Below are 16,516 nucleotides of genomic sequence, written 5' to 3'. Positions count from 1 at the left end.
GGGCCTGTGAGCTGAAGCTTATGAGGAGACCCCTTGGTAATTCCAGGTCAACATGGCGTGTGTGTGTGTGTGTGTGTGTGTGTGTGTGGCGGGGGTGAGAGCAGGATGTCCAGGATGTGGTAGGAGGTCGGGATAACCTTCCCAAGGACTGAATGTCCCTCAGCTGAAGGGACAGGTGGGCAGGGATGCAGAGGGCTGGGCAAGAGGGGGTTCCACTGAAAACAAAAGCCCAGTGTGACCCAAGGGGACAGCCTGGGGGAGGCTGTCCACTCAGGCCTAGGGGCCCTGGGGCTCAGACTTCCTGGAGCCACAGTCGGTTTTCATAGGAGGGTATCATGCTCTGATTAGCAATCTGGAGGGTCACGGGGCTCAGCATGGGCAGTGCACGGAGAGAACAGAGTGAAAGGGGCCTGTTTTCTGAGAGGAGGGTGTCTGGATACTGGAGGGACTGGGGAAAGGAAAGAGAGAGGGGTGGGAGGGAGATTGCAGGACAGGCTTTGACTGTGCACCTAGCACGATGTCCCTCTGTGGCCTGGTAGCCAGCTGGGTGTCCCTGAGTGGGGAGCGCAGGACACCAGCAGGTTGGGAGGGAAGGGGCTGGATTGGACAGGAGATGTCCAGGTGTCCGTGGGAGGCATGCACTGGAGATTCCTTGTGTCTGTCTGCGTGTCCCTAGTGTCAGCCCAGGGTAGAGCTGTGGGGTGGTAGGAGGCCCCGTGGCTGCCCGCCTCTGTGGACGAGGGCAAGAGGAGGGGGGATGGGCCCCCAAACGGCAGGGACCGCCCTCAGCACCCAAGCAAGGGAGGCCGCTGTGCAACTTTGCTGGACAGATGGGGCTGAAGGTCAGCAGGTGAAGGATTAATTCAGACCTTGAGCTTGGCCTCCAGAGCTTGCTGGGGCAGGAGCAGCGAGAGGAAAAAGAGGAGGACTGGGGAGGGGAAAATTGCATTTACTGATTATTTCTCAAATGCAGGCCTTGTCCTCCGTTTCTCGCCTATTCAAAATAATAACATTAGCCAGAAACCATCACGGGGAATTTACATGGCAGACATTATTTTATTTTATTTTTTAAAATAAATTTATTTATTTATTTTTGGCTGCGTTGCTGCACGCGGGCTTCTCATCACAGTGGCTTCTCTTGCTGCGGAGCACGGGCTCTAGGCACGCAGGCTCAGTAGTTGTGGCTCGGCGGCTCTAGAGCGCAGGCTCAGTAGTTGCGGTGCACAGGCTTAGCTGCTCCGCGGCATGTGGGATCTTCCCGGACCAGGGTTCGAACCCGTGTCCCCTGCATTGGCAGGTGGATTCTTAACCACTGTGCCACCAGGGAAGCCCCAGTCATTATTTTAAATGAACTCATCTGATCCCTCAACAGCCCCGTGAGATGCGTACTCCTGTGCTTTTGCAAGCGAGGAACCTGAGGCACAGAGAGGTTAGGGCACTTGCCCAAGGTCACACAGCCTGTGAATGGCTGAGCTGGGGCTGGAACCTGGGTGATGTGCTCTGCTGGCAGTGAGCCTGCCTGGTGTCTGTTCCGGTGAGGCTATGGGCTGAGAGGCAGGGGTAGCAGGAGACAGGCTTGGTTGAGTCTCCCAGGGGTCTGTGGGAGCACTGGTGGTGTGACCTGCTGGTGGGACTGACCTAAATTCGCCTCCCTGGAAAGTTCCCCATCCAACCCCACTTCCCCTTTTGCTACTCTACAGAGTGGGGGTGGGGAATCCTCCGGAAATGGTGGTGGGAGGAGGGAGCTGAGAGCTGGCTGGGCAGAGGAGGGGTGGGGACTGGGGCTGCAGGTAAAGAAGAGGGGCAGGGCTCAAGCTTGGGACCTTTGGGGTCCCTGCCTCACCCTTACCCACTGGGAGAGGGGCAGTCTTTGTTCAAAGCCCAGGATTTCTCAGTTCTTCCCAGTCTAGGAGTGCCCTGGGGTGTCCCAGAGGGAGAAACAGGTCCTGAGGTGAGCGATCAAGCTTTTGTGTAGTACTCAATGCCTTCTCTTGTATTTTACAAATCGTGTGTGTGTGTGTGTGTGTGTGTGTGTGTGTGTGTGTGTGTGTGTGTTGACTAGAAGAAAATCATCTCAGGGGACTTCCCTGGTGGTCCAGCGGTTAGGATTCTGTGCTTCCACTTCAGGAGGCACAGGTTCGATCCCTGGTCAGGGATGTAGGATCCCAAAAGTCTGGCAAAAAACCCAAAACAAACAAACAAACAAAACAAAAATATGGGGTGGTCTTTCCTTTTCGCCGAATGCTGTCAATATGGTGTTTCAGGCGCTTCGTGGAGGTTGGCCGGGTGGCCTACGTCTCCTTTGGGTCTCATGCCGGGAGGCTGGTCGCGATTGTAGATATTATTGATCAGAACAGGGCTTTGGTGGATGGACCTTGAACTCAAGTAAGGAGACAGGCTATGCCTTTCAACTGCATTGCAGCTCACTGACTGCCCCCTCAAGTTCCCACACAGTGCCCGGCAGAAGTCTGTCGAGAAGCCTGGGAGAAGGCAGATAACAAGGCAAAGTGGGCAGCCACAAGGTGGGCCAAGAAGATTGAAGCCAGAGAAAAGAAAGCCAGGATGACAGACTTTGATCGCTATAAAGTCACGAAGGCGAGGAAAATGAGGAACAGACTAATCAAGCTTGAAGTTAAGAAACTTCAAAGGGCAGCTCCCCTGAAGACTTCTCCCAAGAAAGCACTTGTTGCTAAGGAGGCAGCTACGGCAGCTGCTGCAAAGGTTCCAGCAAAAAAGATGACCGCTACGGGTAAGAAGTCACCTGCTCCAAAGGTATCTGGCAAGAAAGCATGAGAGCATACGAGGCTGTTATAAACAGAATAAAGGTTCTTTTTGAAAAAAAAAAAAAAAATGAGGGGTGGAATAGGGAGCGTGGGAGGGAGACGCAAGAGGGAGGAGATATGGGGATATATGTATATGTATAGCTGATTCACTTTGTTATACAGCAGAAACTAACACATCATTGTAAAGCAATTATACTCCAATAAAGATGTTAAAAAAAAAAAGACAAAGGAAAAACTGAAAAAAAAAAAAACCCCAAAACCCCGAAAATCATCTCTGATCTAAAAGCCTCGTGACCCCTAGGTATGAGCAGGGCCATCAGAGCTGAACCTTGGAGGGCAAGAGTGTGTCGGGGCAGTCAGGCTGTCAGGCAGAGGACAGTGCGTGCAAAGACTTGGAGGTTTGAAGCAGCATGTTCTGAGATGCTCGTTAATGGTGCAAGGAGCAGAGAGGGCAGGTAGATACGAGACTGCAGAAGAAGCAGAGCTGGCGCCAAGAAAGTCCTTAAAGGCTTGGATCTAGTCTTGGGAGCAATAGGGAGTCATGGAAGGGTTTAAAGCAGGGAGGGACATGGTCTTATAAGTGTGTCCTAGGAACTCCCCTGGCTGCTGTCTGGAGGACGGGCTGGGGAAGAGGGGAGAGGTAGGGGCAATCACCTAGTACAAAGTTGATAAGACCTGAATAGGGCAGCGGGGTGGAAGGAAGGAGGGGATTTTTAACTATTAGAACTTTTTATTCAAATATAGCACACATGCCAAAAAGAAATGCACAGGTCACAAATGTACGTTGCCAAGTTTTCACAACATGAACATGTTTGTATAGCACCCCGATCGAGGACAGAACATCACCGGCCCTCTGAAGCCTCTGCCGTGTCTTCTTCTGTCACTCCCTCTGCCCGCTGCGCCCCTCCACCACTAGGGTAACCCCTAACTTGACTTTGAATAGCATAGAATCACTTTGCTTGTCTTTTGGACTTTTTTTTTTTTGAGGTTGGGTATCCAATTTTATTTTACTTATTTATTTAATTTTTTTTATTGGAGTATAGTTGAATTACAATGTTGTGTTAGTTTCAGGTGTACGGCACAGTGAATCCGTTATACATACACATATATCCACTCTTTTTTTAGATTCTTTTCCCATAGAGGCTGGACTTTATGGCTTCTTTCAGGCAGGGTGATAATTCTTTTTTTTTGTTTTTGCGGTACGCGGGCCTCTCACTGTTGTGGCCTCTCCCGTTGCGGAGCACAGGCTCCGGACGTGCAGGCTCAGCGGCCATGGCTCACGGGCCCAGCCGCTCCGCGGCATGTGGGATCTTCCTGGACCGGGGCACGAACCCGCGTCCCCTGCATCGGCAGGCGGACTCTCAACCACTGCGCCACCAGGGAAGCCCTGGGTGATAGTTCTTGTTCATTGTTGTAGAGTCTCTCAACCACTACTAATACCTGAGTCTGAATGCTTCTTGGTGTGTCCCATGCATTGTAGGATGTTGTGCAGTATCCCTGGCTTCTACACACGGGATGACTGTAACACGTGCCCCTCCCCCCAAGTTCTGACTACCAAAAATGTCTCTAGATGTGGCCAAATGGCCCATTAGGGGTAAAAATCACCCCGGGTTGAGAATCACTGCGATATAGTATTCCATTTTGTGAAATCATCACAGTTTATTGACACATCCTTTTATTGAGCATTTAGATGGTTTCCAGTTTGGGGTTATTACAAGCAGAGGTGTTAGGAATATTCTCGTAGGTTTTTCAGTGAAGGTAAGTCCACATTTCCTTTGACTTTATTCCTAGAAGCCATAGGGTAGATGTTGATTCAGCTTTGTGGATCCTGCCAGTTTTCCAAAGTGGTTGTGTCGTTTTACTCCCCTACCAGCAGTGCAGAAGCGTCACTTGGTATGGTCTTTCTCACGTTAGCCATTCTAGTAGGTGTCATGACATTTTGGTTTTAACTGGCGTTTCCCTGATGACTCATGATGTCAAGCATCTTTTTATTTATTGGCCATTTGGAGATTACCTTTTGTGAAAGGCCCATTTTTCCTATGACATTTCTGCCTTTTTCTTGTTGATTTGTAAGAGCTCTTTATATATGCTGGACATATAGTGGCATCAGGGCCATCTTCACTCTAGTCCCTCTGGTCCTTTTGGCCACCTCCATCACACTGATGTGCCTGGCTGCATTGATCATCAGGTTACATTCTACTCTGGATCTACAGTGACATGATCTCTCTGACCACTGTGGGGGAGACACACTTGAAAGACACAAGTACCTAGAATAAAATCACTGCACTCCCAGCAGGGACAACCACTTCCATAATGTGTATTTACTTCCACAGACAGAGATGTATCTGGAAACAACACACGTGTGTGTTTAATTTATATAAATAGTATCACACTGTACTATCATCACACAACTTATTTTTTGTTTTCACTCAGGAGTATTTTCTTTTCATTTTTTAAAAATTAATTAATTAATTAGGCTGTGTTGGGTCTTTGTTGCTGCACGCAGGCTTTCTCTAGTTGTGGCGAGCGGGGGTTACTCTTCGTTGCAGTGCGCGGGCTTCTCATTGCAGTGGCTTCTCTTGTTGCAGAGCACGGACTCTAGGCATGTGGGCTTTAGTAGTTGCAGCACGCAGGCTCAGTAGTCATGGAGCATGGGCTTAGTTGCTCACAGCATGTGGGATCTTCCTGGACCAGGGCTCGAACCCATGTCCCCTGCATTGGCAGGTGGATTCTGAACCACTGTGCCACCAGGGAAGTCTCTCAGCAGTATCTTTCTGAGATCCACTTATGTAGCGACAGAGATGAGAGGAGATATTTTTCCCCTTTTCACTTGTGCATAATATTCCATCACAGGACTATTTTTCTTTCCATTTCTCTACTCCCCCACAAATGGACATTCTAGTGGCTTCTAAGTTTCCACTCTTATGAACTTCAACAAAGTCCTTATAGCTGGTTCCTTGGTACTTCTCAGAAAGTTATTTCCTTTTAAAACCCACTCTCCACTTTTCCTGCTGCCTCCACAAGAAATGGTTCAATTGATTGGCCATTTGGAGATGACCTTTTGTGAGGGGCCCATTTCCCCCTTGGGGTTTCTGCCTTTTTCTTGTTGATTTGTAGGAGCTTTTTATATATGCTGAACCATGGGTCCTTTGTCAGCTATATTTCTGGGGCAGATATTTTGGAAGAAGTTTTGGGAGGCATTCAGGAGGTAAGGCCAACAGATCTAGGTGACTGATTGGAAGAAGGAGTAGAGAAAGATGTACCAATTTCTGGCTAAGTGTCAGGGTGACTGAGGGGGTCATTGCTGAGGTGGAATCATGGGAAGAGCCACAGGTGAATAAGGTGCTGGTGGATCTGAAGAGTCACTAGATTTTGACCTGGGGTCCCATGGACAAAGTGGAGCTCCAAAAGGAAGGGCCCCTGGGTGGGCTTCAGACCTCAGAAATCATTTGCAAGATACTCAGTCTTTTGCATTTTTCTGAGAACCTCTAGCTTGGAGCAGGTCCAGACATAACACGTTGATTCAGAGCCCCAAACACAACAGGGTCTTATGGGCCAACTGAGGACAGCTGAGGATCTGGCAACAGGATTTTCTTTATTTGCATTAAAATTTTTTAACTTATTGTAAAGCAGAATTGACTTTTTCCTTTGTTATGTAGCTCTGTGCATATTAACATGTGTATAACCATCACCACAGTCAGGATATAGAACAGTTCCATCACTTGACAAAATTCCCTTGCACTGCTCCCTTTTTTAAAAAGTTAATTAATTAATTTTTGGCTGCGTTGGGTCTTCGTTGCTGTGCGGGCTTTCTCTAGTTGCGGCGAGCGGGGGCTGCTCTTCGTTGCGCTGCGCAGGCTTCTCACTGTGGTGGCTTCTCTTGTTGCGGAGCACGGGCTCTAGGCGCACAGGCTTCAGTAGTTGTGGCTCGCGGGCTCTAGAGCACAGGCTCAGTAGTTGTGGTGCATGGGCCTAGTTGCTCCGAGGCATGTGGGATCTTCCTGGACCAGGGCTCGAACCTCTGTCCCTTGCATCGGCAGGTGGATTCTTAACCACTGCGCCACCAGGGAAGCCCCGTAGGATTTTATTTTTTTTAATAGACTTTATTTATTAGGGCAATCGTAGGTTCACAGCAAAACTGAGTAGGAAGTACAGGTAGTTCCCATATACTCCCTGTACCCAGCCCCACGCGACCAGCCTCCTCCACTCCCAACATGGCACTGAAGAAGTACCTTTGTTACAATCAATGAACCTACATTGACACATCATAACCATCCCAAGTCCCTAGGTGACTTTAGGGTTCACTCTTGGTATCGTTCATTCTATGGGTACAAATGTATAATGACATGCACCCACCATTATAGCATCATACAGAGTAGTTCCGCTGTCCTAAAAATCCCCTGCACTCCACTTCTTCATCCCTCCTTACCCCTCAACCTCTGGGAACCACTGATCTTTTCACTCTTTCTATAGTTTTGCCTTTTCCACGTCATAGAGTTAGAATCGTGCAGAATGTAGCCTTTTCAGATTGGCTTCTTTTACGTTTAAGTTTCCTCCATGTTTTGTCTTTTTTTACCCATGGTATGTCTCTTCTTTAATTTTTTCAACAATATTTTGCCGTTTTCAGAATGTAAGTTTTACACTTCTGTTAAATTTACTCCTGAATATTTTATTGTTTCCATTATATTGAAAATAGAATGAGTTAAAAAATTTCTTTCTCCTAAAATATAATTAATCCTTCCATGTCTTGTCATAGCTTGGTAGTTCATTTCTTTTTCACGATGAACAATATTTCCTTGTCTGGATATATCACAGTTTATTTATCCACTCGCCTACTGAAGGACATCTTGGTTGCTTCTACATTTTGACAATTATGAATAAACCTGCAAACATCTGTGTGCAGGTTTTGTGTGGACAGAGCTTTCAACTCACTTGGGTAAGTATCAAGGATGGTGACTGTTGGATCATATAGTAAGGGTATGTTTAGTTTTATAAAAACCTGCCAAACCATCTTCCAAAGTGGCTGGATCATTTTGCCTTCCCACCAGCACTGAGTGAGAATTCCTGTTGCTTCACAGGGATTGGGATCACTTTTTTTCTTTTTGGCCGTGCTGTTCGGCACGTGGGATCTTAGTTCCTCGACCAGGGATCCAACCCATGCCGCCTTGCAGTGGAAGCACAGAGTCTTAACCACTGGACCGCCAGGAAAGTCCTGGCAATGGGATTTTTAATCACAAAAAAATCTAGAAAAAAATATTGGGTTCCACCTGCATGCATCGTTTTTTCTTAGAATACTGTCTGAAAACACTTTCCATATTGTTAAAAAAAATCTGTGTCATTAGAATAATCTTTCCGTATACTTAAAAGCATTAAACACATTTTTAATGACTGCCTAGCCGATTTGATCACGTTATTATATTGCAGTTTACTTAACTGTGCACTGTAAGCTTTGTGCTAAGTGAATATTAAAATAATGCTACCGGGGATGAGGGAGGGGTGGATTGGGAGTTTGGGATTAGCAGATGCAAACTAATACATACAGAATGGATAAACAACAAGATTCTACTGTATAGCACAGGGAACTACATTCAATATTGTGTGATAAACCGTAATGGAAAAGAATATGAAAAAGAATATATATTTATATATATATCTGAATCACTTTGCTGTGTAACACAAATTAACACAACATTGTAAATCAACTGTAACTCAGTAAAATAAATTTTAAAAAAAGCGCTACCATGAGTATGGTTATGTGTAAATACTTGCCTACTTCTCGTTATTTCTTCAGGATGAATTCTCAGAAGTGGAAATACTGGCTTGAAAAAGACAAACACTTTATGATTCTTGGTTCATGTTGCCAAATGCTCTCCAGAAGGCTGTCATTTATACTGAAAGCTGCAAGCCAAAGCAATATTCTGCAATTTTTTTTAAAAGTCACGGTTTAAACAGACAAAAAGATGTTGCATTTTTAATCAGCAATGAGTATCTTTGAGAATTCCCAAAGTTGACTGTCTTTTCCTTGGTGTATCAGCACCGCTGTTTGGCTTTTTTCACCAGGATACTTGTGATTTCTCTGTTCATCTTCTCCATCTCTTGGTTGGACGATTCATCAAAATCGATTCATATAAGCTATTTACATTTTATTTTATTTTATTTTTAAATATGTTTGGTTATATACTAGATATTTTTTTCTTTTATTTATTTATTTGGCTGTGTTGGGTCTTAGTTGTGGCATGCGGGATCTTCGTTGCAGCATGCGGGATCTTTCTTTGTGGCACAGTCTCTTCTTTGTGGTGTGTGGGCTTCTCTCTAGTTGTGGCGCACAGGCTCCAGAGCACGTGGGCTCAGTAGTTGCAGCGTGGGGGCTTAGTTGCCCTGTGGCATGTGGGATCTTAGTTCCCCGACCAGGGATCAAACCCGTGTCCCCTGCACTGGAAGGCAAATCCTCTCTTCATTTTTTATAAATGTATTTATTTATTTAATTTTGGCTGTGTTGGGTCTTCGTTGCTGCACACGGGCTTTCTCTAGTTGCAGTGAGCAGGGACTACTCTTTGTTGCGGTGCACGGGCTTCTCATTGCAGTGGCTTCTCTTGTTGCCGAGCACAGTCTCTAGGCACGTGTGCTTCAGTAGCTGTGGCACGCGGACTCAGTAGTTGTGGCACACAGGCTTAGTTGCTCTGAGGCGTGTGGGATCTTTCCGGACCAGGGATCGAACCCGTGTCCCCTGCATTGGCAGGCACATTCTTAACCACTGTGCCACCAGGGAAGTCCCTGGAAGGCAAATTCTTAACTACTGGACCAGCTGGGAAGTCCCAAGCTCTTTACATTTTAAAGAGAGATAACCCAGTACATTCCTTTCCCATTTCTCCCACTACTCTTAAGCTTAGAAAGAGATTTGAAACCTCAGAGATTTGAAATCCATTTACTTTTATTTCCTTAATTTTTTTTAGTCCCATGAAAATGTGTAGTTCGATTTTTAGATATTTAACTCTTCAGATCACTTTGTATTCATTAGCAATTGTTGTGTAACAAATTATCCCAAAACATAGTGGCTGAAAGAAGCAATAAATATTTCTTATCTTTCCAATTTCCGTGGATCAGGAGTCTGGGAGTTTCCTGATCCAGTTTGGCTCGGAGGGTCTGGCGAGGCGGTTCTCAGGAGGTTGTAATCAGAGATGTCATCATCTAAAAGCTTGACTGGATTCACTTTGAAGGTGGCTCACTCATGTGACTGGAGAGTTGGTGCTGGCTGTTGGTGGGAGGCCTCAGCTCCTCACCACCTGGGCCTCTCCACAAGGCTGCTTGAACATCCTCACAATATGGCAGCTGGCTTCCACCAGATCAAGCAATCCAAAAGACCAGGGGTGGTCACACGACAGCCTGCAGGTCAAATCTGGCCCACTGCCTGTTTTTATACATAAACTTCCATTATTGGCACAAATGATCGTTTGCTTAAATGTTGTCTATGGCTGCTTTTACAACAGCAAGTCTAGTCGTTGCAACAAAGATTGCATGGCCCTTGCTATACAAAATACTTACTATCTAGCTCTTTACAGAAGAAACCCTGCCAACCCCTACAAAAGACCAAGGTGGAAGCTGCAATGTCATTTATGACCTAGCCATATATGACTGTCCTACAGAATTCCACTGGTCACACAGATCATCCCACCTCTGCTTTAATATGGGGGGGGGGACTTGAATACCAGGAGGTGAGGGTCACAGGGGGCCTATCTTAGAGGCTGACTGCCACACCCCTGAAATTTGTTTGCAGTTATTTTTGCAAAGATGCTGGGCTGCCTGCCTGCAATTCATTTTTCCTTCTTAATTCCTAAAGAACATTGATTTTGTCTGGGACAACAGTATGCTCAGTTTAAAATGCAAATGTCCTTAGATTTCCTTGGAGCTTGAAGTGGTCATGTGACCCATGTGTGGCCAATGAGATGGAAGTGGACATTGATGGTAAGCTTCTGAAAAGCTATTGTTTTCCTTATTAGAAAGGAAAACCCTGACATTTCTACATTTTTTGCACACAATGCTCCTCTTTCTTTTTTCTTTTTTTTTTTTTAAATTTATTTACTTATTGGCTGTGTTGGGTCTTTGTTGTGGTGTGCGGGCTTCTCATTGTGGAGCACGGGCTCCAGGAACGTGGGCTTCAGCAGTTGTGGCTTGCGGGCTCCAGAGCGCAGGCCCAGTAGCTGTGGCACATGGGCTCAGTTGCTCCGCGGCATGTGGGATCTTCCCAGACGTGGGATTGAACCCGTGTCCCCTGCATTGGCAGATGGGTTCTTAACCACTGCGCCACCAGGGGAGCCCTCCTCTAAGAGTTTTATAGTGTCTGGCCCTACATTTAGGTCTTTAACCCATTTTGAGTTTATCTTTGTGTGGTGTTAGGGAGTGTTCTAATTTCATTCTTTTACATGTAGCTGTCCAGTTTTCCCAACACCACTTATTGAAGAGACTGTCTTTTCTCCATTGTATATTCTTGTCTCCTTTATCAAAAATAAGGTGACCATATGTACATGGGTTTATCTCTGGGCTTTCTATCCTGTTCCATTGATCTATAGTTCTGTTTTTGTGCCAGTACCATACTGTCTTGATTACTGTAGCTTTGTAGTATAGTCTGAAGTCAGGGAGCCTGATTCCTCCAGCTCCGTTTTTCTTTCTCAAGATTGCTTTGGCTATTTGGGGTCTTTTGCGTTTCTATACAAATTGTGAGATTTTTTGTTCTAGTTCTGTGAAAAATGCCATTGGTAGTTTGATAGAGATTGCATTGAACTTGTAGATTGCTTTGGGTAGTATAGTCATTTCCACAATGTTGATTCTTCCAATCCAAGAACATGGTATATCTCTCCATCTGTTTGTATCATCTTTAATTTCTTTCATCGGTGGCTTATAGTTTTCTGCATACAGGTCTTTTGTCTCCTTAATTAGGTTTATTCCTAGATATTTTATTCTTTTTGTTGCAATGGTAAATGGGATTGTTTCCTTAATTTCTCTTTCAGATTTTTCATCATTAGTGTATAGGACTAGCAGGTGGGTCTGGCTCAGTCTCCCATGGGGTCACTGCTCCTTCCCCTGGGTCCAGATGCGCACACTACTTTGTGTGTGCCCTCTAAGAGTGGAGTCTCTGTTTCCCCCAGTCCTGTCGAAGTCCTGCAGTCAAATCCCGCTAGCCTTCAAAATCTGATTCTCTGGGAATTCCTCCTCCCATTGCTGGACCCCCAGGTTGGGAAGCCTGACGTGGGGCTAAGAACCTTCACTCCAGTGGGTGGACTTCTGTGGTATAAGTGTTCTCCAGTTTGTGAGTCACCCACCCAGCGATTATGGGATTTGATTTTATTGTGATTGCGCCCCTCCTACCATCTCATTGTGGCTTCTCCTTTGTCTTTGGATGTGGGGTATATCTTTTGGTGAGTTCCAGTGTCTTCCTGTAGATGATTGTTCAAGCTGGCTGGTTGTTGCTCAAGGTTTCTCAGTGGGTCACAGGCAGGCTGGGATTGGGGTCACTTCCAGGTTCCTGGATCTCCTGTCTGGTGATTGATGCTGGCTGCCGGCCGGGAGCTCAGCTGAGGTTGTCAACTGCAACACGTACCCATGGCCTTTCCATGTGGCTTGGGCTTCCTCACATGATGGAGGCTGGTTCCAAAAGGGAGCATCCCAGGAAGGAGCCTCATTGCCATGTATGACCTAGCCTTGTGGTGTACTGTCACTTCCACCACTCTCTATTGGTTAAGATGGACACAGAGTTCTGCCCAGGGTCAAGAGGAGACCTAGACCCCACTTCTTGTCCAGGGGTGTCAAGTTCACACTAAAGAAGAGCAAGTGGCATGGGAGAGATTGTTACTCCTGTTTTTGAAGGATGCAATCCGCCCCATCCCCCTGGAGTGTCAGTCACATCCAGGAGAGCAGGGTCCTTGTGCCTAGAAAGTGCCTGGCACACAGTAGGTGCTCATACATCAGGAATTTTTTTCTGAAAAATCCCATGTTCTGAAAAGTCACACCTTCAAAATAACAGGATATTATTTATATATTTATGTATTAAAATATATAAATAATGTATGGTTTATCTTAGGATATTAATTATAATAATATATTAAATGTAAGTTAAATATTATATTTAATAATAAAAATATTTGGGCAAAAATAGGGTTGAGGGCAGGACAGCAAAACCCACAGCACTTTGTACCCAGAGTGCTAATAAAGCCAGTAGTCAGGACTTCCCTGGTGGCGCAGTGGTTGAGAATCCGCCTGCCAAAGCAGGGGACACGGGTTCGAGCCCTGGTCCGGGAAGACCCCACATGCCACGGAGCAACTTAGCCTGTGTGCCACAACTACAGAGCCTGTGCTCTAGAGCTGTGAGCCACAACTACTGAGCCTGTGAGCCAGAACTACTGAAGCCCGCACGCCTGGAGCCTGTGCTCCACTGCCATGAGAAGCCCATGTACCGCAACGAAGAATAGTTTCCACTCACTGCAACTAGAGAAAGCCCACACGCAGCAACAAAGACCCAATGAAGCCAAATAAATTGATTAATTAATTAAAATAAAAGCCAGTACTCATCCTGGTCCAATCCCTACCCCAGGTAAACCTCTCCTGGTTTCTGTGCCCAGTCTCTGGCCTCAAACTCAGGGTACCTGCCTTTTCCTTTGAGATGAAAACATTTGCTCCTAAGAGAGGTCACTTTTAACCTAGTTCAAATCTGATCCAGCCTGTGGATGTCTTCATTAATTTATTTCTTCAAACTAGGGGGAAAATGTCTTTGCAGTGTCTTCACCTGAACTTGAAACATTCCCAGGTAAGAGAGCAGAAGCTGTAGAGGTTCTTGAGGCCCTAAATCAGCCACAGAGCCCAGCAACAAAACACAACCATGAATAAAAATAAAAAAGAAGTAAACAAATGTAAGATTAACCACACACACACACCCCACAACCATGAAATGCAGTTGTGGAACTCAACATAAAAGCCAGCCATAAAACCTGGCCACAGAACCCAACATAAAACCCAGCCACAGAACCCAGCCACAAACTCAACAGTGGAACCCAGCCACAGAATCCAACAGAAAACTCAGTCACAGAATTCAACCACAGAACCCAATCACAAACCCCCACTATAGAATGAAGCCACAGGACCCAGCCACAGAACCCAACATGAAACCCAGCCACAGAACCCAGCCACAAAACTCAGGCATGGAACCCAGCAACTACTCACCCTGAAGGGAGACATTTTTGTAGCTCTTCAGTTTTTTCTTTTTAAATAAGATTTTTCTTATTTATGTCGTTAAGACTTTCTCTTTACAAAAAGTGCTAGGAAAGAAACCACGTGTGAACAAACGCTTCTGGGTTACCCCAACCTCCAGCGCCTCTTGATCAATTCCAACCAGGTGACTTACAAAACGGAAGTCCAAGTTGTAGCACAGCAAGTTGTAATTATGGAGTTTGTCAGTGGAGACCTGGACGCCCAGGACCGAACTGCAGAAGCTCATTCAAGCCTCTACGATGCAGCCCGATGCCGTGTCGAGAGGGAAGTGTTGGTGATTCTGCTGCTGCCCAGCTGGGCACACTCAAGCCAAATTGCTTCCTTGCTTTGCCGTGTGTAAAATGCAGCTCCAAGACCAGCTTTGTGCAGTTGCCCAGAGCCGCATGCTCAGAAGAAACTTGCACTTCGTTTTAGGCTCTGCAGCTGCCCTCAGGGAATTTTTTTCCTCCCCAGCTTTATTGAGATCCAACTGGTACGTAACTGTGTACATTTAAGGTATATGATATGTTGATTCAATACACTTGTAAACTGCAAAACCATTACCACCATAGCCATCCTGTCACATAGTTACCATTTCTTTTTCGTGATGAGAACATTTAAGATCTACTCTCTTAGCAACTTTCAAGTATGTGATACAGTATTATTAGCTATAATCACCATGCCAGACGTTAGATCCCAAACCTTTTAATCTTATAACTAGATGTTTGTACCCTTTGACCAACATCATCTTCCCATTCCCCTCCCCACCCCCCTTATTTTGGTTTCTAAGGGAAAGGCAAGGCGGAGCAGGGTAAGATTCAGGATTGACTTATTTGAATAATTTCAGCCAACTCTGTGGCATAGGGGCTCTCCCTAGTCGCCTGGCACTTAGCCTCAGGGTGACTGGAGCAGGGGAATGTTGGCTCAGAGTGGAGAGCCCAGTAAGGACGTGGTTGTGTTTATGAGTTTTGCACTGGCTGGTTTGCAAAGGAAAGAAAGGTGTGCTCTCCGAGGCAGCTGTTCACTATCTCTAGGAATTAGCTAATCTCGGGAGGAGCCTGTCTCCAGGATCAGCAGGGCCCCCGGATGTCAAAGCATCAAAAAATACAGAACGTGCAAACGCATGATGAATATGGTCTTTCACATTGTGACTCCACTTACCTTTACCCCTGTATCGCTACACCTGTTCCCTGGTCCTGAGCTAGCACGTGTGTCCTGTGTCTTCTGTTTCCCTCCTGTCTCCACAGCAGCACAAGTCTCTCAGGGAGCCTGAGACCCACATGTCCTTCGCCCTCCCAGATATGTCCCCAGAACCCATCTCAACGTTGTCCACCGACCCAGGTAAGGGCCCAAGCATCCTCCTAAATGGCAACTTCTCCCTCATCCCCTGCCGCCGGTTGACCATCCAGCTCTATGGAGATGTCCCCTCTTCACTCCACCAGCGACGCTTGGCTTCATTCCATCAACAAGTGCGTATCAGCCCCTTCGTGCAACGGGCCGTAGGTTCCTGGAGCCACTGCAATGGCCGGGACAGACAGGGTCCCTGCCCCAGGGATCCAGACACTTGACCCCTGTTTCTGCTTTTCAACCAGCTTCCTGCCTGGTGCTCCTGACTCAGCCCAGCCCCATGCCCACCAGCCACCAGCAGCTAGAGAGATGGCTTTGAGAGACACAGGATGGCATCCCTCATCCCCACTTAGAATCCCCCAGAGCTGTCCTAGAGCCCGGAAAAGAGCTCACGCTTCTTAGCTGGGGACGTAGAGCACTTTGCAAGCTGAACTCGCTGGGCTTCGGGGTGATTCACTCATTCCTTCCTTTTGGTCTTAGGCACTGATCACCACACACACACACACACACACACACACACACACGAGTGCGCGCGCATGCGCCTGCTCCCCCAGGACATCAGAGTCTCACTTGTCCCCAGGCCCGTTCACATGCTCTCTTAAGCCTCTCTGGTATCAGATGGGCAAAGAGCAAAGTTTGAGAAGACAAGGTGTGGGCTGAACTGTGGGGACCCAGCCCGTCAGTCATTGCAGGGGTGACCCAGCCCCGGGCACAGCCTCGGAGGAGGGCAATCAGAGGCCAGCTATAAAACTGTGAAATGCACATGCCCTTCGGCTCAGCCATCCCACTTTTTTTTTTTTTTTTTTTTTGTGCGGTACGCGGGCCTCTCACTGTTCTGGCCTCTCCCGTTGCGGAGCACAGGCTCCAGACGCGCAGGCTCAGCGGCCATGGCTCACAGGCCCAGCCGCTCCGCGGCATGTGGGATCTTCCCGGGCCGGGGCACGAACCCGTGTCCCCTGCATCGGCAGGCGGACTCTCAACCACTGCGCCACCAGGGAAGCCCAGCCATCCCATTTCTGGGAATGCATCCTGCAAATAAACTTGCATGTGCAAGGAAATTCGAGAAGAGATTCCTTGCTACATAATTTGTGGTAGGAAAACATGAATGTTTGCCCACTGTGGTCCAGTTAAATAAAAACAAGGGCCCC

At 46.9% G+C, this 16,516-nt stretch overlaps 1 pseudogene; it reads left to right on the top strand.

Annotated features, from left to right (window-relative positions):
• Positions 1–2,223: 2,223 nt before the first annotated feature.
• On the top strand, positions 2,224–2,808 carry LOC101289582 (60S ribosomal protein L14-like; annotated as a pseudogene).
• Positions 2,809–16,516: the final 13,708 nt, after the last annotated feature.

Source organism: Orcinus orca, chromosome 3 (assembly GCF_937001465.1).
Source record: "Orcinus orca chromosome 3, mOrcOrc1.1, whole genome shotgun sequence".
NCBI classification, from domain to species: domain Eukaryota; kingdom Metazoa; phylum Chordata; class Mammalia; order Artiodactyla; family Delphinidae; genus Orcinus; species Orcinus orca.
The sequence above is the reverse complement of the archived record's forward strand: the minus strand, read 5'-3'. Positions and strand labels throughout refer to the sequence as shown.